A 25,433-nucleotide genomic window follows, 5' to 3' on the forward strand; every position below is an offset into this window, starting at 1 on the left:
CTGTATGCAGATCTAAAGGAAGGGAAAATATTAAAATGGTATTATACAAGAAAAACAATTTTTTGTGAATTTATGGAACTGAGTGCCTCTTTAATGAATATTCTGAGAGCCCAACAAAATCCCCCATGTTCCAGTGCTGATGTGGAAAATAAAACAAAAGAATAAAATTAAAAAGTCACTACATCTATCATTTATTCTCTTAGTTTGAATTTTGCACAGCAAACTAGAGCTAGAATGGAATATATAAACATATATGTAACAGAGGAAAACCATATTTTTTTTCTTTTTTTTTTCCTGGATAATTTGAAAAAAACTACATGCTCTGCCTGTATATATGGGGCTAGACACCCTTCAACAGGACTTGGCAGGTGGCGACACCTAGAGGCCTGGCAGCTTAGCACAGTCAAAGAGCTGTTGGCATTTCACTTGTCACCATAGTGTTTAAAAAGCCCTGTGAGGATAATGGTGAAAAGGAAATTTACCTTTTAAAAAGTCTTTTTCAGTACACATTTATGTATGTTAAACTGGAAATGAAGGTCTGGGGAAAGGAAAACTGCACTATTTCAGAAAATTACCTAAGTGGGTCAGGAAACACGTGTTCTCAAAGGAGGTGGGCATTCCAGCACCTCTGGGGCAGGCAGGGAACAAGGGGGTTGGGGGGAGGGGGAGGCTGGGGGCAGGGCGCAGGGGCTGATCGCCAGGTTTGAATTTACTGTAATGCAGTGCTTATTCTCAAATAATCTCAAAGAGTTCTAGGGAATTCAAAAGTTAACTATAGACCAAATAAGTTTTCCCACAGCACCAACCGCAGGATCTTGCACCAAGAGGTGATAGAAAATATTTAATGAAGTGTGACTTTGTGTTTTGGTGGAGTGATGTAGTGGGAAGCCCCCCACCTCCCTGCACAGCCCTGACCTAGCTGGACCAAGCAGATCTCCTAGAGCCATTGCCTGCAGCTTCCCTCACAGCTCAGGGAGAAAGAGCAGATAGAACAGGAGGACAGAGAAGATGACCCTGAGGCATTTTTTTAATTCAGGCGTTCTGTAAAAGAACATTAATTGAGCACCATATTAGTTTCCTACTGCTGCTGTTGCTGCAGATTACCCAAATTTAGCGTCTTGAAACAATGTACCTTGTGGTTCGTGATGTCAAAATGGGTTCTTATAAGCTAAAACCAAGTTGTTGGCAGGGATGCGTTCTTTTCTGCTGGTTCTAGGAGAAAACCATTTCCTTGCCTTTTCCAGCTTCTGGAAGCTACCTGCCTGCCTTAGCTCAGGACTGCATCCCTTGGCCTCTCTTTTCACTTGACATCTCCTTTGATTCTGGCTCTTCTTCCATCTCAATAGGATCCACGTGATGACATTGGGCTCACTCATGATAATCCAGGATAAACTCTCCATTTCAAGATCGCAAATTCCCTTTGGCCAATGTAAAGTAACACATCCACAGGTTTAGGGGATTAAGACGTGGCCATCTTCAGGAGGGGGACAGCATTATTCTGCCTACCACAAGCATCTTACAGGTGAACACTGTGCCAGCCAGGCACAGGAGCTGGAAGGTCCCTGCCTCTAACAGGGTGGGGATGGGGGTTGTGCAAAAAACCAGATCTTCCAGCAGGACCAGCGTGTTTACGTAGGGAACTCAGTAAGAAGCTAGCTCTGCTGAGGCAATCCGTTTGGGCGTCCTAATCCCAGGTGCCATTCGACCTAGATCTGAAACATCAAGGAGAGTTAGCTACGGGGGTGAGGAAGGGAGTTTTAAGCAAAGCAAACAGCATATGCAAAAGTACAGAAAGGTGTAAAATAGCGCAGCAGCTTCCATGATTAATAAGATGTTGGCTTGTGCTGCTGGAAGTGGCAGGAGATGGGGGCAAACCTAATGGCTCAGCTTCGTTAGGAGAGACTGTTCTTCCTATGATGAGATCTGTTCTGGGCTCAGAGAAAGGGGAGGTCGATCTTCTCTCACATAAACATTACTTTCCAGTGTCTGTGGTGTAGGAAATTATGTTCAACCCTGATTAAACAGCCAAATGTATTTTAATCTACCCTTTTATTAGCCACTTCTAATGATAAAAGGAAAAGGAGTCATAAAGCTGGAATGAAGATAAGCAATTGATAATCCAATGAAAATATTAAAAGACAATATCTAGAGAAAGATGCATAATATATTTTTCATAAGACTCTTAATATAGTTCTGTTCCCTCTCTGCTGGCCTCATGAAAATTTTAGTGAGATTTTCATTAAGAAAAAAAGATTGCCATGGTAAAGACCCAAAGGTGAATTGTTAAGAAATGTGAAACAAATGTGATATTATTGAACCATTTCACACTAAAGAGCTTGTAAAACATGTATTCCTCTGTTATTATGGAAATTTTACTTGATTTTTCTCTTTTGAATATAGACTAATCCCCAGCTGGTACTTCCTGAAATTGGCCTACAAATGAAATGAGAAATGTGGCTAGAAAACCGTGAAGATCAGTGGATCAAGGTGGAATGAAGGGTTGGAATGACTGAGGCATCACAGGTGTTTTCTCAACAATGTCAAGAACTGCAGCTATCACAGTAAGCAGGGAGCAGACTATAAGGGGCTATAGGATTCGGACATGAATCTAGAACCCTTGCTACTCAAAATGTGGTCCAAGGAGCAGCAGCAGCAGCACATGGAGACTGCCACACCCCAGCCCCAGTCAAAATCACGTTTTAGCAAGCGACTACTGGTTCAGAGTCAGGCTGAGGTTCAGAAGCACTGTGGGAGATGGTGGAACGTATTGGAAGATTTCAAGCAAGCGTGCCCAAGAATCATGTTTGCATTTGTAGAAAACCACAGAGTTGGCAGTGAGAGAAGATGGGCTGTGGGGAAGGGTAATCTGTGGAAGAATAAAGGTGAAGATCAATTAGAAAGTGAATTCAGGGTTGACAGGGTTGGAACTAGAGTCATGGCCATGGAGATGCCTCATTAGCTGTTAAGGAGAGGGAGGAGTGAAGGGTGATCCCGTATTTTCTGGTTTCATTGATGGATACAATTAACTAAGATAGGGGAAATAGTGAGGCTGCTTTCAGACAGAGTTTGAGACGCAGGTGAAACACCCAGATGGTGGAATTCTCCATTGGACGGCACAGTGGCTGGGCTGAGTTAGTTCAGGAAGGGAAAATGAATGACCACCCTGAGAAGTAGGAAAAAAAACAAAACAAAACAGTGAAAATACTGTGTGGAAGGCTGAGAGAGAGAAGAGTCTCAAAGAAAGGTCAAACAAGCACTAAAACACATCCTTTGGATATGACATTCTGGAACTTTGGGGTGAGCTCCTTAGTATTTATATGCCCAAAAAATGTGAGAAAGAATTGCTGAAATTGAGAGACAGTCAGTAGAAATGGAATAGGACCAGTGAATGCATAAAGAAACTTACTAAGGAAAAAAATCTAAGTTGGGGCAAGTGGACATATAATAGCAGGTGTGATTTTAAGGACTCTTACGGCAGCAAGCAAGCCACTGAAGGAGAATCCTTCAGCCAAAATCTTATAAAAGCCAACTGAAGCACAGGAAGCCCAGAAAAAAAAGAAATAAAAGTGATAAAATGGAGATCAGAGGTATTAGAGGCTCTATGGAGATTTTTACAGAAGGAAAACAAGAGAAGGAAGTTGGAAATAAGTGATCAAGACAGGGGCGATTCTAAACTGTAGCTGTTGAGAGTGTCTTCAGTTTTGTGCTGTCTCGTTCAGTGTATGAAGTGAAGCCTGTCTATTGTCTTGCAGCACTAGTAACTTCTCAGCTGGCTGTATGCGCTACACAGTGTGTTGGAAACTCTCCATCCACTAGGCCCCCTATTAATCTCGCTGTATTTTCAGTCTCGGTGTAATTCTTTAGTGCATTAAAAACTGGGTGGGCTTCAAGTTATTGTACTTTCTTAATGTTTCACAGTCCATGAGCTACAGGGATGTTTTTATCATGGCAATTAATTTAGTGTCTTCAAAAAATGTACACTTTGGGGATCTGTTCGACTCAGGAAGCAAAACCCATAGCAAGGCTTCTATAGAGGTCAAAGGCAGAGCCTCACAGACACCTGGGTGACTAAATAGAGATACACAGATTTTGCCTTCTGGTCTAGTCTAACTCACTAAAACCTGATTTTGAAGCTATACCTTTGTTTCCCTAATTTTTATGGTTTTTTTAAAAAAGTAAAACTAAAAATGACAGAGTAATTACTATCTTTGTAGGAGTCTCTCTTTTTACTCAATCATTACATACAATGATTTACTCCTGTAAACAAAACATCATAAATCTGAAAGGTTTAAAACTGCCGGCTAATTGGTTTAGTTCAGTTGTTGGCCAAACAGGCAGAACTCTAGTACATGATCTTCATTCATTTAACACTCTTTGTTTACAGTCATCTTTCCTAGTTAACACATCTCCTTTCCGCTTGCATAGTGTACATAATTGATTTCACCCAGTACCTAACCCAGATTCTATCATCTTTCCTTAAACCCACCTTTATCAACACACCAGTACTTCTCATTGGGTAGCCTGGTGTTTATTATCAGCCCACATAAGCAGCACTTTTAGCCAACTCTAACCCAACGATAACATGGATGTGAAGCAAATAGAACCCACCCGTCTTGTTAAATTCAAGCAGGGACAACAGAATACTGATTTGAGGGCTGAAGTTAAGCCGTTAGGCACGGCTGAGTCATGGGCCTCCAGCCATGTTGCCAGAGTTCTTTCTCTCCAACTCTCTGCTCGAGTCTGGGTCGGGCCTCATTCCACAGTGTGTACACCATGCTGAAGGAAAAACAGCTCTGGGTTCCCATAGTCCTTAAAACTAAGAACCATATGTCAAATATCAGGGAAGACCTTGACCAGTTTGGGTCACATACCCACCGTACAGAACAGCTTTTCAGAACCACATGGAGTATGGAGAGGTTCCCCAAAAGAAAAGCTGGAAGGCTATTGCCATTTGTCAGTATCCTTGCTGGTCATATAAAAATGACAGATATCTGCTACATCCCCCCAAAATGAAGGAAGTTAGCTGTTTGGAGATGTTCTGAAAATGATCAGAAGCCACACAAATCAAGAAGCAGTTAAGACCCTGTGAATAGCAGGATTGGATTTAAGGTAGAGTTAGGGACATGACAGTATAAAAGAAGATCATACCCTAAGTGATCACAACATGATACCAGAAGTAATGTAAAGAGGAAGAGAGAGGTCCTTACAGGGAAAGACAGTTAAGAGCAGAAATGTCATTGAGCCCAGATGGGGCCCTGACACAATGATGCAAGTCATTATTTAGCAAACACATTGAGCGCCTACTATATTGTAAGTCAGTAGCTCTCAAACTTTTTGACCATGAGCCATGTTGAGAAATACATCACAGATATCAATTCCCCAACACATACATACCATATACTTATAATAATAAAACCATATTAAACAATATTTATTCTTTTAATATACAGGGCTCCCTGACATTTTTCATTCAGCCTATTACATTTCTAAAATTCCTGTGTGTTAGTTTGCCAAGGCCGCCATAACAAAGGATAACAGAGTGGCTTGAACAACAGAAATGTGTTTTGTCACAGTTCTGAGGCCGAAAGCCTCAAATCAAGGTGTCAGCAAGGCTGGTTTCTTCTGACACCTTTGCCCCTGGCTTATAGACAGCTGTCTTCTCCCTGTGTCTTCCCATGGTCTTTCCTCTGTATGTGTCTGTATCCAAATTTCCTCTTCTTATAGGACACCAACCATATTGAATTGGGACCCACCATCATAGCCTCATATTAACTTAATTATCTCTTTGAAAGTCCTGTCTCCAAATACAATCACATTCTGACATACTGGGGATTAGGACTTTAACAAATGCATATTAGAGGACACAACTGGGCCCCTAACATACTGATTTCTACCCAGTAACTTAGTTTCACAGCCCTCTATTGGGTGTAACATGCAGTTTGTAAACACTGTTCTAGGAGAAACAGAGAATACCTTTCGTCAAGTAACTTGCTGTCTGGCTCAGGGCTCAGTATGCTTTCTTCTGCAAAAGTCCAGATAGTAAATATCTTAAGCTTTCCTAATCACATATGGTCTCTGTTGTATATTTCTTTGTTCTTCTTTATAACACTGTCATTCTTAGCTTAAAGGTTGTACACAAACAGACTACGGATTTGATTTAGCCAGGGTACCAGTAGTCTAACTGACTGCCCACTTGGCAGGCACTTCCTTTAAGCCTCATAGAAGAGGACAGCACATTAAGATAATCTAATTCCTCCATTCTGATTCTAATTTTCCATAAGCGACATCCAGAAATAATTTGGCTTTCCAAGTAGATTGTCCAAATTCTACAAAAAGATATACAGATCAGAAAACAATATTCTGGATTACTTAGCTATTTTTCCAGTTTCAAATTAATAAACTGACAATCCGATTGTCATGTGTGTGTGCATATCTGTGTGTAATGTGTTTGCTTCAGTGAATCAGTTCAGTTTGGCATACACTGAAAAACTAGTGTAGGGACTTGTACTCCGAAAGCTAAATCTTAGAACATGGTCACCACAGATTGTGCCATTCTAGGTGGCCCAGTCTAGGAAAACGTGCATCATCCCTTTTCCCAGCAGTATCAACTTTCTACAGGGTCAAGTGATTAAATAGTGACTGACTAGAAAGAAAGGCCAAGATCTGACTGAGACAATGCGTTTTATGTGCCAGAAGAGCGAGCATCTGGGTTCTACTCCATCTTACCTTTTTTTTTTTTTTTTTTGTCCTTTTAGGAACATCCATCTCTTTGCATATAGACCACCTACAAAAATGGCTGCCAACACATTTTCCATCCTTCTACCTGCAGCAGACCACTTACCCCATCAAGAGAGAGAGTCTGTTTCTCTTGCCTTTAAATCTGGGCTGGCCTAGTGACTGGCTTCATCCTGCACAGCATGATGGAGGGTGAGGGGGTGAGGCTGCTCTAACTCCAGACCTGGGCTCTATGACAAGGCCTGGCAATTTCTGCTTTGCTGTGGTGGGCGCTAGCTACTGTGTAAAGAAACTTAGGCTACATTACTGAATAATGGCAGACCACATGGGGAGACCTCATCAGCACCTGGCTGAGGTGTGGGACATGGGAGTGAGGACGTCTTGGGTGTTCTTCGGTGTTCCCCAGCCCCAGCTGAGTACCTGGGTCATGCAGCTACCCATGTAAGCCACATGATGCCATGTGGACGGAACCTCCCAGCCAAGTGGATCCATCCCACAGAATTATGGGAAATAATAAATTGTTTATTATTAAATTATTAAACAATTGTCCTGCATTGGAAGACAGCAGAATGGAGGAAGAAATAACTCAGGAACGTTCTCTCGGTAATCTGATGCTACCTTGTCTCTGTCAAGAATAGTTTGGGCTACAACTACTGATTACAGGGGCTTAAACAACATGCAGGTTTACTTCTCCATCCTGTGAAAGCCTAGAGACACTGAAATAACTAGTCAGAAAACACATCGCGCGTTACAAATTTTTCTACTGTGGTCAAGAACATGCCTTTTCCAACAGTAGTTCTACCACCTTCCCTGCCCTCCCCTGCATTGGTGTTCTCAATGTTAAGTTACTAAGCCAATGTTCACCCTTTCAGAATTGCCCCCACACTAACTCTGAATAGAAGCACACGCAGATTTTAGCGTAGAACACCTGAGGGGAAAGCTCCCCAGATCTAGTCTCAACTTCACTGCTTCAGGCTTGAAGAGAGACTGATTAATGGTAAGTATCTTTCTGGAGAACCACGAAGCCTCTGGTTGGATCGCCCAATAATCGCTGAGGCTAATTTTGTCACAAATGTTTAGCTTCAGGGCCTTTCATGGCACAACTTTCTTTCAAGGCTACGGGTAGAGGCCTAGCAATGTGCTCCCATATCATCATATATTTGTATAAAAATAACCATAAGGCTGGCCACGACTGCTGTCTTTTTCTCTTCTAACATACTCTCTGCCATCCTTTCTCTAGTGTCAAGTATATCAGATTGGCGAGGGGCTAAAATATGGCTCAGCGGAGGCGGGACTGATGAAGCACTTAGTTTGAGAAATATTTGTGTGGTTGGCAGTCGCTTCTTTGTGCAGGGATATTCCTGCTAGCTGGCTCGGTGTGGGATGAGCTCCAAGAATACTCCCACTTCCCACTGCGCTGACTCACAGCACTGCAGTACAACGACAGGGCCAGAGGTGGAATCATGCTATAAACACGTCCTACTACATTTGCCACTGAAGCATATGGGCACAGAGGAAAAAGGTTTGTGATGTACCAAGCCATCAGCTGGTCTGTGGAAAATTTTTCCTATCATAGGTGTGGAACATTACAGAGGATTCAGGGCTCACTGATACCATGCCAAGAGAGTTCTTTCTGGTCAGGAATGTAGGCTATAAATAGGACATATAATTATGAAAGCACTACACACTTTTTTTTTTCACTTTTTGATGGGAATTATGCAAAATCAAATGTAATGGAATTCCTGTGTTTGAAAATACAAATCTGTAGTGGATTAGTGAAGACATCTGTACATGAATTACACATTTTATGTGTCCTAACATATCGGATATAGTCTTGGCAATTTTGATACAGGCTGTTCTGCCATAGTCCGGTGGCTCCAAAGAAAAGGACCCAAATAATAGACTGGTATCAGTTCAAATAATCATTAAGATTAGTCACTCACTCCAGAGAAAAATCTGAAATGCCCTAAAATCCTACAACTCATGTCTTCCACTTAACTTTAAAGTTCTTCAATTTGCTAGAAATTTTCTAATTTTAGTATATGTGCTGCTGGAGCAAGCACTATTAGAAATTTTCTAAAAATATATAGGCCATTAGCAATGAGTTGTGTAGTTAGAAAAAAACTTCTAAATTACAATTTTTTTAAAGATCAATCATCTCTGCTAGAAGAGTGAATTATTTCTAAGTTTTCTACAGAAAGTTGAATTAATAAAAAATACTTTTCATATAAAGAAGTAATCAAAGAACATACCACCAAAAATGTAGGAAAAGGCATTATAGATATGTTAGACATTTAATTATCAGATATATGCTTGTTTTTGGATTTGGGAATGTTGGTATTAATCCATTTTTAAAAACGTGTATTTTATGTGGTAGTCTTTCTTACTTTAACCAGTGTTTACTTTCATACCTAATTTTTTTTTTTAAAGATTTTATTTATTTATTTGACAGAGAGATCACAAGTAGGCAGAGAGGCAGGCAGAGATGGGGGCAGGGGGAAAGCAGGCTCCCCGCTGAGCAGAGAGCCTGATGTGGGGCTGGATCCCAGGACCCTGAGATCATGACCTGAGCCGAAGGCAGAGGCTTTAACCCACTGAGCCACCCAGGCGCCCCTCATACCTAATTTTCAATGAGCTCTAGGCTCTATAATGTTTGACTCAACTCCTGAACAGTAGAAGAAAATCTCCAAAGTTCAGCTAAGTAAGAATAACCTGTCCTCCCAAAGAACAAAGTTTTACATTATGGTGTATAAATGTGACACTGACATTCAAAGTTGGTGCTTTCTGGGCCAAAGACACAGCCTTCCTAGAGCTGTAGCCAGGGAGGCTCCCAGGCTGTGTGGAAGGTCGTCACACTGGCTGGCCAGCCGCTGCCCTGGCCTGTGCTGGCATACGTGTGTTTGGCACTTGTGCCATGTGTTCAACACATTTGTTACTTGAAAAGAAAATGGTGCTCCTTTTTGCTTTTTGCTTTTTCCTAGCCAAAGGGAGTGTTAAATAAACTAAGCTAAAATTCCATCTACATGCATATATTTATCCCATAAAGAGTGAACTTTGCTGTCTATACCTTCATTTTCCTGGTTACTGGCTTGAAAATAAACATTTGTCTCAGAGCAATTCAATTATAAGCAGAGAGTTAAGAGGCATTTAATTATCAAAAATAATTATTACCCAAAATAAGTTCTTTTCATTTGAAAGTATATTCCCTGGACAGTATCTTGACTCCAAATATGTTAGGTTAGCAAAAAATGTTTTATGCATCACCCTCTAATTAAGGCTCAGGAAGTGGTGCTCCCAGCAGACAAGGAAAATATTCCTTTATTTTGACATCGCACCATTGTTGAATTTATGGAGTTGGAGTAAGCACCAGAATAACTACTCACCACTTATTAGTATTCACTGTGGGAACTTGCCCTGAACTTCATGATTTTAAAATAACCTATTAAATAAACTAGACATTCAAATGTGTTTTATTTTCATCTGAAAGATGCACAGATAATTTTTTCTGAGCTAGTAATTTGTGGTTTCTTTTGAAGTTTTGTTTCTTATTTACTTTTGGAAGGGATTCCTAGAGTTTTTTTTTTTTTTTAAGATTTTATTTGTTTATTTGACAGACAGAGATCACAAGTACGCAGAGAGGCAGGCAGAGAGAGAGAGAGGAGGAAGCAGGCTCCCCGCTGAGCAGAGAGCCCGATGTGGGGCTCGATCCCAGGACCCTGAGATCATGACCTGAGCCAAAGACAGAGGCTTTAACCCACTAAGCCACCCAGGCGCCCCATCCTAGAGTTTTTATAATCTAATTCTAATTGCCTAAGAATGACATCAAAATGTAATGAGAAGAATTTAATCCGAAAGTTATTTTTTTGTTGGAAAATGGAAGAGCTCTGACAATAAACCAGTTGCATAGTAACATTTTATTTTTAAGTTTAACCATCTATCTTCCCTCTCCGTTGGTAGAAATAAATCATGGGAAATTAGATCATTAAATCCTCTATTCCTTATAGAATTTAGCTTACTTGTAGTATAACCACTCTATTCTATAGAAATTAGTCTAGAAACATATTTCAATTTCAGTGCCAACAATTCCCATTCATTCTAGTCACTGATGTAGTTGTGGCATCATCACCAAAAGGTTTTGATGTTTTGGACAACTTCATAAACATAAAACTCTATACCATCCACACAAAATTTACTTATACAAAGAAACAATTAATTCTGTTTACCAAGAAATGATTCAAACTTTTTGTTAACATTCTGTTTTTTAATAAGCCCCTTTCCTCAAGTGTGCCAGGTCACACACAGTGGGTATTTTCAATTTCATACCTACAAGAAGCCATCTTAATCATGGGATAATTTTTACTTATTTATTTTTTTCCAGTCAGTTTGTTCTCACACAAACCCCAAGTATGTTTATGGTCAGTGTTGACAAGAACCTCCGTGTGGGGTGTACCTGACCTTGCAGCTATTCATTCCAAGCCCATCTGATCTGCTCAAATCAGGGCTCACTGATGTGGCAGTGAAACTCTTCTTTAGAGCATCCGCATGGGGAAGCAGTGACTCCTAGTAAAAATCATACACGATGCTACATCTTCTGGTAAAACTAACAAAATGATTACTCTTCAGTTTATAAAAAATAATTTTGTCTTATTGGAGGAGTCAGGATTTTTAGGGATGGTCACCAGCCTACATGGTAAAAAGCTTGGTTCTTAAGGGCAGTATAAAAACAGTAGCATCTACTATTAGCCATTTTAGTTCAGTCTCTGCAATGGAAGTCTTTTGGTTCCTTTTATCATCTTCACAGGCAAGGGGTCATGGCCTTTCCTATGTGTACTGATCATCTCTTAGGATGGTATTCTCCAAGAATCATGGCTCTGATCACTGCTGGTCAGCATTACTAAGGGGGATGTGGTCATCTGTTAGCTGCAGAGGTCAGTGGTATGGCCGTTCGTTCACACTGAACTGGTCAAGAGAGAAGGTGGGGGAAAAAAGATGGTGACTGTGCTATGTTTTTTCAGCAGTGTCTCTGAGACCGTAGATAGATGGATAGATATAGATATAGATATATAGATATACATCTGTATATACATATATACATCTATATAAAGATATACATCCACATATCTATATCTGTATCTGTATATCTACATCTGTATATAGATATATATAGATATATATCTACATATCTATATCTATATCTATCTATCTATCTATATGTATATATTATTCACTGAGGATCATTACACTCTCTTCACCACCTTCTTCCCAGGAATCTGGAGAGAAGCTCTGGAAAGGCTGTGTCAGGAGCCAATAATATTACTCAGGGCTCCACTCAGAATGTCTCACTCCCCCCTATTCAGGCTTGGTAGTGTTAGCAAATGTTCTATGAACCTCTCCCCTCTTGAATCACTGCCTTTTTAATTCTAATCCTTTGTTCAGAAGAGTAAGGGACATCTGTGATTCCTCAGTCATGCAGGATACTTTTTAAGGAGCCAGTTGTCTGGGCCAATGCTTCTACTCATTATCTTTTCGAAGATGTTCACCAGATCCTTGTGTAAATAAAGCCATTGACTGTGTTGCCAGCAGTTGGCTCTTCCATGATGTGCCTAAATTCATAGAGCTGGCTGCACAATTCCCACCTTTATTCTTGGACTCATGTTATAAAATATCCTTGAAAGCTCTAGAAGATGTGTCTGTTAACACAATTTCTTTCCTATCTTGTAAGGTCTAAGGTGTGCACTATTTCTTACTGTTCATCTCTCTCTTACTAGAATATCAACAGACTTGTCTGATTTCTTCGTGCTCACGTAACTTTTCCCTGTGCTATTGCTTTGATGAATACCAATTTCTTAACCTTTCTCTTTACACAAACACACTGCGTTTCTCCTTATCAATCTGGGAAACCGTTTATTCCAGCTTTCAAAAACTTCCCCAAACTCCTGTCTCTGTCCTATTTTTCTTTATTTCCAGCTTCTCCCCATCATATCCACCTGCTTCAGCCTAGCTGACCTCTCCTCTTTTAGAGTGATCAAAAGAGGAGAGCTCTCTCCACCTAATGCCAAGCCATTGCTTGTCCATTTCCCCATCTGGAATACCTTTCTTCCCTCCTCTCCCCCCAGTCAGCCTTCAAGCTGCAACCCAACTCCTTCCTTCTTTCTTTAGGATATCTTTCTTGACTACTCCTGCTGATTCTATCCCACCCCTAGTTCTATAACTTATTTCCAGATTTTCTCATTTGCCACATTTATCACCAATAATCCAATATGGTTCCTTATCTCCTCAAGGAGATCATGTGTGGTTTCTTTTGGAGAATAAGGGCCCAACTTTAGGCTTCTCATCCTTCCTTCACATTGACTTTAGCACAGGGCCCTCCTTTAGGAGGCACTAAATAGGCCTTTGTTGAACCATCTGGTGCTGGTCTACTCTGAATCACAGATGGACACTTGCCTGAAGATCCTCAGAAAGGCTGGATGATTTTTTGTCTTAGGTCACACAGTTTACTTTTCATCTGTCCCATTTTTCCTGCTATCATCAGCAATAAAAATGTAGACATTTGCATTTGATGTAGAGGTTTCCTTCCTTTTAAGTAATTCTCTACTCCTCTCATCATCCCTCATCTTCTAAAACCTCCTCTTTTAATGGTTCCCCATGAGGAAGCCTTGTTTTAGTGCAACCCATTCCTGGCCTGAATGTTTTGTGATATCTGGTATGTAAAACCCTTCTCTCCCTAAACTGATGAGATAGTATAGGAGTTGGGAATTTCTCCTATAAAGAGACAGGGCACAAATAGTTTAAGCTTTGCAGGCCATTTGGTATCTGCCTCAAACACTCAACTCTACCATTGTCACACAAAATCAGCAATAGGCAATCGTAAACAAACGAGGTGGCTGTGTTCCAACAAAACTTTTTATGAACACTGAAATGTGAATTACATACAATTGTCCTGTGTTCATATTATTCTTTTGATTTTTTTTTTTTCACAATCGTTGAAAAGTATAAAAACCATTCCTAGCTGGTAGGCTTTACAAATATAGATAGGGGGCCAGATTTGGCCTGATAACTCCTGATGCAGTATATTAAAGTGTAGCCAGGGTACTTTAATTAGAGGTAAAGTTGGCTTGAGCCTGGTTCTCTGGTCTATGGAATTTCAAATCTGTCCCTAAGGTTCCTATCTTCTTGGTGACATATGACCTCCTCCACTTCTTGTTCCCTCTTCCCTATGTCTGGCCTCTGTTCTACACCAAGCTGACCCCCCATATGAAATAAAGCCCCTTTAATGAGCTCCTCAAAAAACTCCTCACCCACACAGGTCATCATGAACAAAACAGACTTTACTAAAAGTTTCAGAGAAGTTTTTCACAAAAATCTAGGACAGTCAATGAAATAGGACATTATACTTCTTAAAAGGTCATTCTATCCCTTTACCCATCCCCCTTCCCTCCCCCAAAATATTATGTCTTCTTTTTTTTTTTTAAGGATTTATTTATTTGACAAAGAGATCACAAGTAGGCAGAGAGGCAGGCAGAGAGAGAGGAGGAAGTAGGTTCCCCGCTGAACAGAGAGTGCGATGTGGGGCTCAATCCCAGGACCCTGAGATCATGACCCAAGCCAAAGGCAGAGGCTTTAACCCACAGAGCCACCCAGGCGCCCCTATTATGTCTTCTTTTAAGAGGACTGGTTCAACTTTTTACAAGAGCAATATCTTTTCTCCCCTTTTAAATTTTAGGCATCCATCCATTCATTCATTCATACACGATGTATTTATTGAATGTTTACTACAGTGCTGTCTAAAGAAACTTTCTGTAATGATGGAAATGTTTGATATCTGCACTATTCAATAGAGTAACCACTAGTCACATGTGACTACTGAGTATTTGCAATGTGCCTAGTGAGACCAGGAACTAAATTTTAAAATGTATTTTATTGAATGAATGGCTAGTGCTACCATCTTGGATAGCCCAGATCCAATATGTGCAGGCCACTTAGATACCCTAAAAGTTCTCTTCATATTCAGTTCCTAAAATTTAGCACAAAGTTGGGACTGGGCTTTCACTGCCAGTGTGCAGGATTTAATTAAAATGCTGTTTTATTTTGGCTGTCTTGAAATCAGTAACGTTCAAAGCATTCATTCTTCACTCATCTCATGTAATTGAAGATATTCCCTGGCTTTCAAGGTTCTCCCCTATTTTCCACTTCAGTAGTATACAAATGCAAAGGTTCATTTCCCTCAAGGGCACATTCCTCACAAAAAGCACATCTTCAACCATGTGTCCAAATGCTCTTGATTCCAGCTGTTTTTTTTTTACCAAGTACATAGATATAACAGCTGGTCTTTGTTTTTAATACCTCTCCATTTAGGCTAAATATTTCATCTTAAATACTGTTTTAGTATGTTAACATGGGAATGATCATATGAAAACTATCCTATGGAAATATTGATGGTTTGTACACAAAAGGATTAATCTAGGTGGATTAGGAAGACTTCAGAATAGTGCTAGAGTATTTCTCAGAAAAGTCGATGGATGCTTAATTTAATCACTATAGATAAACACAATCCCTTGGGTAATGAAGCCATACTTTGGCATTGTCACAAGGATATAATTAACCTGTGCATTATAACAAAGCTGGAATCATTGTTACCACGCCACTTGGGACATTCTGCCCGAGATTATAATATTCAAATATATGTAGATCTTGAAGAACCTTGAGTCCACAACCCCAAAGACTGAGCTAGTGTTGGAATCCACTGCAAAATTATGGCTCACAGTAAGATAGTATCTAAGAAGGCCAACATATTCAGGAGTCCAGTTATGTTTAGCCTTCCCTAGTTGTTTGAGTCATGTAGCAAGTGGTAGGGCTCAAGATACAAGATAAGTACTTTCCAGATTAAAGAATAGATTACACATAAAACACCGAGTTAATATCTTGTTATACAATAAGCAACTGACAAATCTTAGTTCCCCTTTCCCTGACTGAGATCCCTGAGATCATACAAGGTGGACTCCAAATGGATGAATCCCAAAGATGAAAAGGAAAACGTGAAGGCTAATCAAAGAAAATGTTATTTATTTCATGACCAAGTATTTGATAAAAACCTCTTGAACACAAAGCAGTAGAACCCTTATCCCTCTGTGGATGAGCATGATTCTCAGGTAGGTAATTTTCAATGGGACTTGCATGAGAGAATCTTGACATTTTTTTAAAAATTAGCAACAGATTGACAAGGGTGTAGTAATACAATTGGAGAACACTTGCCTTCTTAAAAATTCAAGTTTGCAATTGTTACAGATCAAAAGAATGAAGCTATTTGAAAATACTTATAAGAAATGACCATTCCAACAGATGGATGGGAATCATCAAAGAGAGGCCCAGCAGAGGAGGAGGCAACAGGACAGCGGTAGAGAAGACCAAAACCAAAAGCTTCTCTTAGCCACATTGCTAAGTGTTCTAGGGATTCCTAGTGAGATAACATTGGAAGTTATTATAAATGTCATAGCAGATAGTGTTCATAGTTTGTAGTAAAGAACGATGCCCAAGCTAATTTAGAGTAATTTGCTTATAGTCCTTATTCCATATGGTCTTCATTAAGTTATTCTCAATTCTTTTGTGATTTTTTTTAAGTATTGGATTAATGACCTTCTCTAATGCTCTAAGACCATTAATGTCTGGATCAGACGGACCTCACTCAGTTGGCATATTAACCATGTCTTCTATTTTCTGACTGTTTGACATCTTGGGAACCTTGCTTTCCCCAGAGCAAGTACCCCTCTCAGGATTAGCTAATTCCTAGAGACAGCAAACAACTCACCTGTAAGCATACCCTTCATAAGCAAACCAGCCAATCTAGTGTCTATACCCCTCAACCATATCCTTTAGTGGACTCTCACACTCTGGGTCACTGTCTGTCTGCCCTAATCACCCCAGGATCAGGTGGCCAATACCAGGGACACCCACTATGCCCCAGACCCTGCTGATACTATTTAAAACTTCTCAAACCCTAACCTACTTACCCTGCATCTCCAGTTCCTTCCCATGGAAACCATAATAAAGGCTAGTGCCCACATTTTCCCCTTGATCCCTTCGCCTTTTGACCAAACCTGGTTCCTCCTTATGTGGCCCCCTATGGCACAGTATGCTCCCTCCTGTGAGGAACTGTGAATATAACAAACTATTTTTTCTATGGCAGTTGTCTCCTGATCTTTTGGCTTTGCCAAATGCCTGATTAACAACAAAATATGTATTTTAAAGTGATTTATAATTGTCCTTAAGATTCTGGTAACCTGGGTGGGAAGACCAAGTTAGAAGCTCTCTTCACTGAATACTACCTTAGCCAGCTTTCTTCTTATCTGTGTTGGGATATACATTACTAAGGACATTAGTGATGTTTTCCACACTGGCCACAGAAGAAAAATGTTGATGATTTGACCACTAGATAAAGAATTTCTGTGATAGAGTAAAGTGGATGAAATATAGTTGTATTCAAGACTCTTTGATAACCATGAGGGAACACAAAGGAGAAGAGGGCCATGATTTGGGCATGACCCTTTCAGTGCTATTCAATGAGAGAATACAGAATTCACACCCTCAGAGAGAAGGGAGGGTGTGAATGCACTTGGTAAATTGAAGTCAGGAGCATTAGTTGGCACACAATAAGGGCAAAAATATTTAAATATGAGGAATATGAATCACTCTCATGGGCCAGATGGAGATTTAGAGAGTGGGGCAGGAATCAATTATATCTCAGTACGACATGTTTCAGTTCACATAGTTTAGGAGACAAGGGGCCCTAAGCTGGATTGGAATATACCACTAGTCCTCCCCTCTCCATGTCACAAAACCAAAGATCCCTTTTCCCTTCCAGATCCCACTGCCCCTCAAGGGTCAGTAGATCCAGAGAACAGTTGGCTCACTCCTCTGAAAGCTAAGAGAAACCTGGGGAAGGAGTCAAACCCTGCTCCATGAAATGGGATGGAGACAAGATAACAAGGTAGAGAAGACTCTTCACCATTTCTGTAGGGATCAATAGTGTCACTGTTTCCTCATCTGCCAAATATGGATAACAGTAATGCTCACTTCTGAGAGTTATTGTTCATTGAGGGATATTTGCAAGGTCCAGGGCCCACACCGGGTCCACACAGCCACTCCTTAAGAGTTAGTGAATGCAGACAGGGGCTCGCAGGGGGTCCCGAGGCCTCCAGGACACAGCAGGGAGAGGTCCCCACGGTTGAGGCCGCCAGATCCTGCCACTCACTTGGCTCTGGCCTGGGACAGTCTGACAGGGCAGCCCTGGCCTCTGGCCCTGCCCTAGAGCACTACCTGGTGGTGAGGGAGGAGGCGGTTGAGGCAGCCTAGGTCCATCATGGAGTCAGAGGCCCCGAGCCTGTGCAGGATCCTGCACTTTTCCAACACGCATGTGCGCGCTTGGAAGCCGAGGGGGCCGAGTGAGCCCAGTTGCAGGCTTAGGTGACTTCCCTACATGGAGAAAGCAAAAGGCAAGGCATTGTCAAGACAGACCTGGCGCGGTGGTCGAGATGTTAGAATTCGCGCAGAAGCAGGAAAGGGCCAAATACGATGAATTGAAGTTCAGTATCGACATTAACCACAGGGAGAATAAACCAGAACTGTCAGAACAAGTGTCCGACGGCCCTGTGCAGTCAGTCACCCCAGAGAATAGCCCACTGGTGCGGAAGGAGGGGCAGCAGGTTCTCCGACAGTACCTGGAAGAGGTGGGCTACAGAGACTCCATGGTGGACTCGCAGTCCTGGCGCGTGCAGTCCCTACTGGGCCATTCGTTGGAGCTCAGCGGGGCCAGAGAGCCCAGAGAAGAGGTCTGCGGGACCACCTCGGTCCCTGGGGGGATCGGCAGCAGTCAGTTGCTGCTGGTGAAACAAGTGAACAGACCAAGAAAAATGTGGCAGGCAAAGATGGCAAAGAGCGCTTGGGTGGGGGCTGGGTGCTGGAGCAGATCCCCTTCCTGGGGAACTGTGAGGATGGGGAGAGCCATGAAGACGACCAGCCCAATGGTGTGCTGCCCAAGAAACAATGCAGGAAGCTGCCCGCCAAAGCTGGTGCCTGCAATGGTGGACCAGGTGGAAGAGGAAGAATGACTCTGAGGATGCCATCATTGGTTTCTATTTTCTGGGCTTGGGAAAAGATGGGGAGTCCTCTCCAGACCCTCAAAGATGTCCTGGAGAGGGACCCACTATGAGCTACAAAGCCAGGTGGTCAAACTCCAGAGAATTTTGGTCAACTTTTGGAGTGTGGTGAGCAGATGCCCTCATCTGGAAGATTCCAGACCTCAACCCAGACCCCTAAAATGGTTATAACCTGAGTGTGCTGACCCATGTCCCGCCTGGAGGGCCATGCAGAGGCTGTGTGGGGCCCAACCTTTAATCCCCACTCCCAGTGTGAGCCCTACTATTCTGTCAATGGCACCCATGCACATCCAAGACCCCGGCAGCAGCAACTCAACCCGCCTCTGTACTTTCCCCACAACCAGCGATCATGGGATCCCCACGAACAGCGATCACAGGATCTGCATCTCAGTGGTCTTCACAAGCACTGAACCTGCCCACATGGTGCCCTTCTTCTGTTCTGGTGGCACCACTTTTATGACCTTGACACTGGCAGTGTCTTCCTCACCCTGGAGTCCAAGGGGAGCAGCAGCCCCACCCAGATCAACCAGGTGGTGAGTAGCTCAAACCAGTGACCATGATGACAGAGGCATCCACCTCCTGGACCAGTATGCACACTGACGCCCTGGCCAAGGTCTTATAATATCCACCTGGCTCAGTCCTGGCTGCCATGCTGCCTGGGGAGTGGGCTAGGCAGGTTGGACCAAGAGGACTCCCAACCTCAGTCTGGAGGCTGAGAGGCCTGGCCTCTTCCTGCCTTCCTCAGAGTCTGGTGGTGCATTCCCCCAGAGAGCCTCCCCCGTGACCCACCCTTCCCTAAGCATCCAGCCTGGAGAGCAGCCTCCTTCAGGGATCATCCTCCAGAATGGCCTCTGGGAGTGTCCTCTCTGTGCCCTGAGGCCCAGCCCTAGTATCTGAGCTGCCTTCTCGGGCATAGCACGACCCGGGCAGGGTGTCCTTGGGGATCAGCTTTCCCAAGATGCCAGAAGGTTCCAGGTATTCTCATTGAATCCCCAAATCATCTTTTCCATCTTCCCATACCTGGGTGGGTGCTGTGCTGGGAGGAGACCAGGCGCTCCTGCTCTGGTTTCCGCCCCTCGCCCCGCCCCACAGATGCCATGGAGCCAGTTGAACCCTGGACGTCCTCAGTGGGAATACCAGGCCTGGCACAAACCAGAAACTTTCTCAAGCCAATACTCCTACCTCCAGTTCCCTAAACACAGCTATTCAGAAACTACCCAATGCCTCCAAGGCCAGTAACTTCCTCGGGAGCCAATAACGGCCTCAAGGGAGATGCTCATCCTTACTTCCCCTACCCATAGAAAAAGAGCTTTCTCTTGCCTTTCCTTGGGGCATGGAGGGTGGAGAGGGTTACCCCATAACTCCCTGTATATCAGTATAAATAAATGGGATTTTAATGGAGCCCCACCTCCACCCATGTTATCACTGTGTGATAGTCTGTCTTCTCCTCCCCTGGCCCTCTACTCTCTTCCTCCATTTATTTCATTTCCTTTTTGGGGTTCCACCCTGAACTCTTGGGCTCTCTTCCAGGTTTATAAGCTTCATCCCTTCTGCCCTGGACTTGGATGTGAAACTGGTCTCTGTAAGCCCTTCGGAGTAAGAAAGAAAAAAGTTAGTAACAATGTAGATGATAGCAATAGCTATCTATTATCTCCATTTTACAGATGAGGGAATTGAGGCTGCAACCAGAGGTTACTGGTAGTAAACGCCAGGATGAGCTCAAACCCAAACCCACACACCCAACACTATGCTCTTCTTATGCAGCAAAAGTCATTCTTTTTTGTGGGACTGCAGTAAGACTTGTATGATTTACCTTTTTTTCTCCCCCCTTCCTTTGTTCTAACTCCAAGCTTGTCAAGCAGGCTTCTGATGCCTTCCGGGGATCCTGGCGTCAGAGGGGGTGCTCCGAGTAACAGAAATTAATCCCAAGATTAATGAATTGACATTGTGCTAATACAAACGAAGTTTTTGCTTTGCTTTTTGGCTTGTGTATCACTCTATCCTGAGAACTCTGGGAGAACTGGCAAAATTCAGTTCTGACCCTGGAAAGCTGGTACACAGACCTTAGCTGTGGTGAGCATGACAAGGAATCACCACGTTGTGCATTTGCCCTTTGGCCTGGTCAGTCTTTTTACCTCATCCCTCTCCACCTGTCTCATGCACCATGAAATTTTCCTGACAAGTCCCCAGTTTATTTTTCCATCTATGTCATTCTACAACCTTAATATGGGTCAGTAATTACTATTCTTATTGATGCTGACATAAGTTCCCATCTCCACAGCTGTTTTTAATCCAGTGACATTTTAAATGTGGTCATGATCCCTGATTTTTCACAATTTAGAATTCCTTGAGAACATTCATAGGAAACCAAGGATGTACTTCTGAGTAAGGGGAGTCGAAGTAAAGTGAGACCTCTGTGATAATCCTCCAACTGCTAGAGAGGAAATACTGGTATTGAATCAATGAAATTTATTTGCTTTATCCCACATTTGTGAGAATATTGGGAATTACTGTCTATAGTTGGTGGCATCAGATGACTAGTTTTCTGGTACACTTAAGTTCAAGCCTCTGCGGGCAGGTGTTGGTAAAAGGAATACAGGAAGCCTCATCCAGGGCAGACGCTTCTCTCTCAGATCATCCTGACATCTGGAACAAGATTTGGCCTTCCCCTGAGGCTCAGAGAAGCGTAAATGTTTAGATATACCCAGGCTTAGTACCATTTTTCAGAGAAGGTTTCCTATCTTTTTTTTTTTCCTTTTTTTTTGGACGAGCGAGGCAGTCTTTGCTACTGTTCCAGACAATAGTAGACACTACATAAACATAAATTTGTTTATGTGGAAATAAACAAAACCCTTCTGTGGGTAAATGGGGAGAAATGTTCACCCAATCTATTACAAAAGATGATAAAAGTAGTTGTGCTACAACGTAAATGAATTTAAAATTCAATCTTTTTGCAGATAAATGGGGAAGTTATTTTTACTTTATAAAGTTAATTCCTCACAGGAAGATTCCTTTAAAGGCTGGATATTGATTAATCTGGAATAACACAGAAAAAAATACACATAAGCACAACTTCAAACACATCTTTTTCCTTCTGCCCTGTGTCTATGTTCCAGCCACAGGGCATGTTCCTCATTCCTAAATCTTCCATGCTAGTTCATGCCCCAGTGCCTTTGCACAGGCTGACCCCTTCACCTGGACAATTCTCTCACACACTCTACCTGTTGGAATTCTACTCAGATTTCCAAGCTCTTTCCAAGTATTAACACTCATATGACACTTAAATAGAATTGATCTTCCCTTCATGTCTTTCTACATCTTCCATGGGTGTTCACACAGAATACATTTTCTACTTCTTAATTATAATTTCTGAGTAAAAGGACCAAGGTTAGACTCTGTGTACTTCCCACTCCTACATGTCAAGTAGCTTGTCTTACATAGAATGTTTTCACATTTTTCCTCCTAGGTACCACTTACAGCAGAAGAGTATATGCCTTCAGACTGCTTTAAGATGGAATTTCTCTGAAGCTGTTCTTTCTAAAAGAAAGTTCTTTCTGGATTTTACATTCAGATCTATCATGTAGTACTCATAATGTTAATATAAAAATGTTTAAATTTTCTCCTGTGTAAAATCTAGACTCTAGGAACCACCCCACAATTTATGCTTTACATAGTTAGTCTTTCTAGCACATGGCCCTTGGGATATACTTCTCAGCTGAAAAGAGTATAAGGAGAAGCTTTAAAAGGTTTATTGAATTGAATTAAACAAGTGTAATGTAATGTAAAATGAAGCATTTGTTCCAAATGCCAAATAATGGAGAAAATATAGTCAAGACAGAGGCTGCCTTGTGATTATTAAGCTTAGAATAACACTTCAAAGAATTATTTAAAATTGCATAAGCTACCCGAAATGCATCATACTCACATCTGCTAATGCTTCCCCCTCAACCCTTCCAGTTCTCACATCCAACTCGTGAAGTGATTATGTTAATCTGCTTGCAGCTAGCTGCTCTGAAAACCTACAAATGCAGAGTCCCACAAAAGGCCCCTGTTTCCTTTAGGAAGATATTTTAGCCTGTGAGCTTTGGACCCATGTCTCTTTCTGGGGTTATGTCAGAATCAAACAGAAAAGACTTCATAAGTAACTGACACCTAGTATTAATATCTTACCTACCTGCTGAGAGGTATAATTCAGTTTTAATGGACATCTTTTAATGGATTTTAATGGAAATCTCTAAAAGAGTTTTCTAAAATAGCCTGAGAGAATACCAGATTACCGGAGGGAATAAATAAATTGCTGATTTGGAACATACAGTATAAATAAATAAAACACCCCTAACTCTTACCCTCTGCTGACAGATACTAATGGCCAGAAATTTGAAGAAATCATTTCCTAAACAACATTCCTATGGCCCAAAATATGCTCAGTGCCTCCCAAAGTAAATATCTTTGTGATAACATAATAATAATGGAACCCAGTATAATATAGAATTCTCTAACTCTGTTGAGAAACGGGTTTCATGCAAGAACCAGACGTTGTTTATCATCATCATTTCGAACTACGTCAAACTGATAATGGCAAAGGGTACTTTTAACCAAGCAGGGTTACCCAAGCACAGATGTGACCTGTTCCCTTTGCATTCTTTACATATCTCAGCAAGATCTTTATTCACATTTGCTGAATGGAGAAGGGAAGTAGACCAGCACGGACAGCTACGTGATGGGGGTCCTATCTCTGCAGTGGTACCTCCCCCTCCCGCTCCTAAATTCCTCTTCTAATCTTGCATGATGTACTTGGCTCAGGTGTGACACGAGTGCCTTTACATTTTCCTCTCCTTGAATATCTGCTTGTGTTTTTCCTGCTTTGCCTGCTTACCAAACTAGCAGAGACATGATCTTCTTCAGTCTGGCTTTGACGATGTAATGGAATGCCTGGCGTCCATTGCTCCTTTCAAGCTTCCCTGTTCCTTGCATCAGGACTCTCTGAAACAGCCATGCTGTCATTTATGGCTTGGCTGTCTTTCTGGAGCTGCCCTTATTCTAAGTATTTTCTGTTGCACTTGGCTGAAATTGTATATATGCAGTAAAATCACTGAACCGAGGAAGATCTGCCTGCCTGTTTCTCCCGCGAGGCAAACAGCATCCGGAGGAGCAGCTCATCATGGATCCAGTGATATTTCAATCACACTGTGACCGCGCAGGCGGGTTTAATCAACTCTGCCACATGCGTAATTCACAATGGATCCCTTTTGTTACACTTATCATCAGAATGAATACACACAAGAAGCTCATTTAGCCCCCACCATTTGTCATCAGCTGCCCTATTAAACATTGATTTTATTTTCCCAGGTCAGAAATGATGAAATCAATATCTAACATGGCAGGTTTGTATTTGCTCATACTTTTCATTCAGATTCCCTGAGTAATTTTAAAACATTTTACATCACATAAATGTTTATAGATTTAAATGTCAGTAAAGGTTAAGAGGTAATTGCATATGAAACTGACTGCATTAAATTTTAAAGTGAGAGTGGTTTTTATTAAACACATATGGAGATATTATATTATTTTATTGTTATGATCCACTAACTCACTCATTAGTTAATTTGTTCATTATTCATTTGACATATGTTAATGCAGCATTTAGTATTTTTTGAGTGCTTGAAAGTAAAAAGTTAAGCATTGACATATAAAAGTGTTTTCAAACTACTAAACTTCATAGAAATGTTGTATCTGGAAGTCCTTTTTGTGTTTCAAATATTCACTCATTCACAAAATGTTAGGCACTTACTGTGAACTGTGTACTGCCCAAGCCCTGTGGTAAGAACCGTAAATTCACAGACAGGTAAGAATCAATCCCCCTCCCCCCACAGCCTCTGCAGGAGCTCAGAATTTGGTGGGAAAGAAGCAGGCACAGAAAAGGTCAAACTTTGGTAAAGAAATCATAGATGAGGTTCTCTGTGGTAGACTTATAGGTGGTCTCCTCTTCCATGGGCTCTACAGAGGGATAGAGGAAGCAGAAAGCAGAGAGAAGAGAAAGATCAGCTCTGAAATGGCCTGAGGTATTTAGGAATGTTGAAAAATTATAGTGCCTGGAAAAAAGTAATAAGAAAAGTGACTAGAGAAATGGAAAGAGGAGCCAAGATGTGAGAGTCTATTTGTGTTGCCTTGACTTCACCCTTCAGTCATGGATTCAGCTGCCATTCAATAGCTTTGTAATCGTGTGTCAGGCCCTTGGTTTTTCTGAGATCTATTTTCCCTATCTATCAAATGGGGGTAATGATACCATAGTCCCAAACAATCTCATGGGACTGTGATGAGATTTGGGTTAAATAATGTACAAGAGTCATTTTTAAGACAGTAGAACATGACACACAAAAGCGGGATTATGATTATGATTATGATTATGATTTAAAAGCTGAGGTGAACTTGACTTCCTTGGCAACAAGTCATCAGAAACAATCTTCTTTCCTGGAGTACCAGATAGTAATAGCTACTTTATAAGCATATAGTAGAAATGTATTTAAACATCAATTCCTTGACTGA

The 25,433-nt window shown here is 41.6% G+C and overlaps 1 pseudogene; it reads left to right on the forward strand.

The window, feature by feature from the left end:
- The first annotated feature begins 2,602 nt into the window (after positions 1-2,602).
- Positions 2,603-18,999, forward strand: LOC111147493 (annotated as a pseudogene).
- Positions 19,000-25,433: the final 6,434 nt, after the last annotated feature.

Source organism: Enhydra lutris, unplaced genomic scaffold (genome assembly GCF_002288905.1).
Source record: "Enhydra lutris kenyoni isolate GAN:26980312 unplaced genomic scaffold, ASM228890v2 scaffoldscaffold17, whole genome shotgun sequence".
Lineage (NCBI taxonomy): Eukaryota > Metazoa > Chordata > Mammalia > Carnivora > Mustelidae > Enhydra > Enhydra lutris.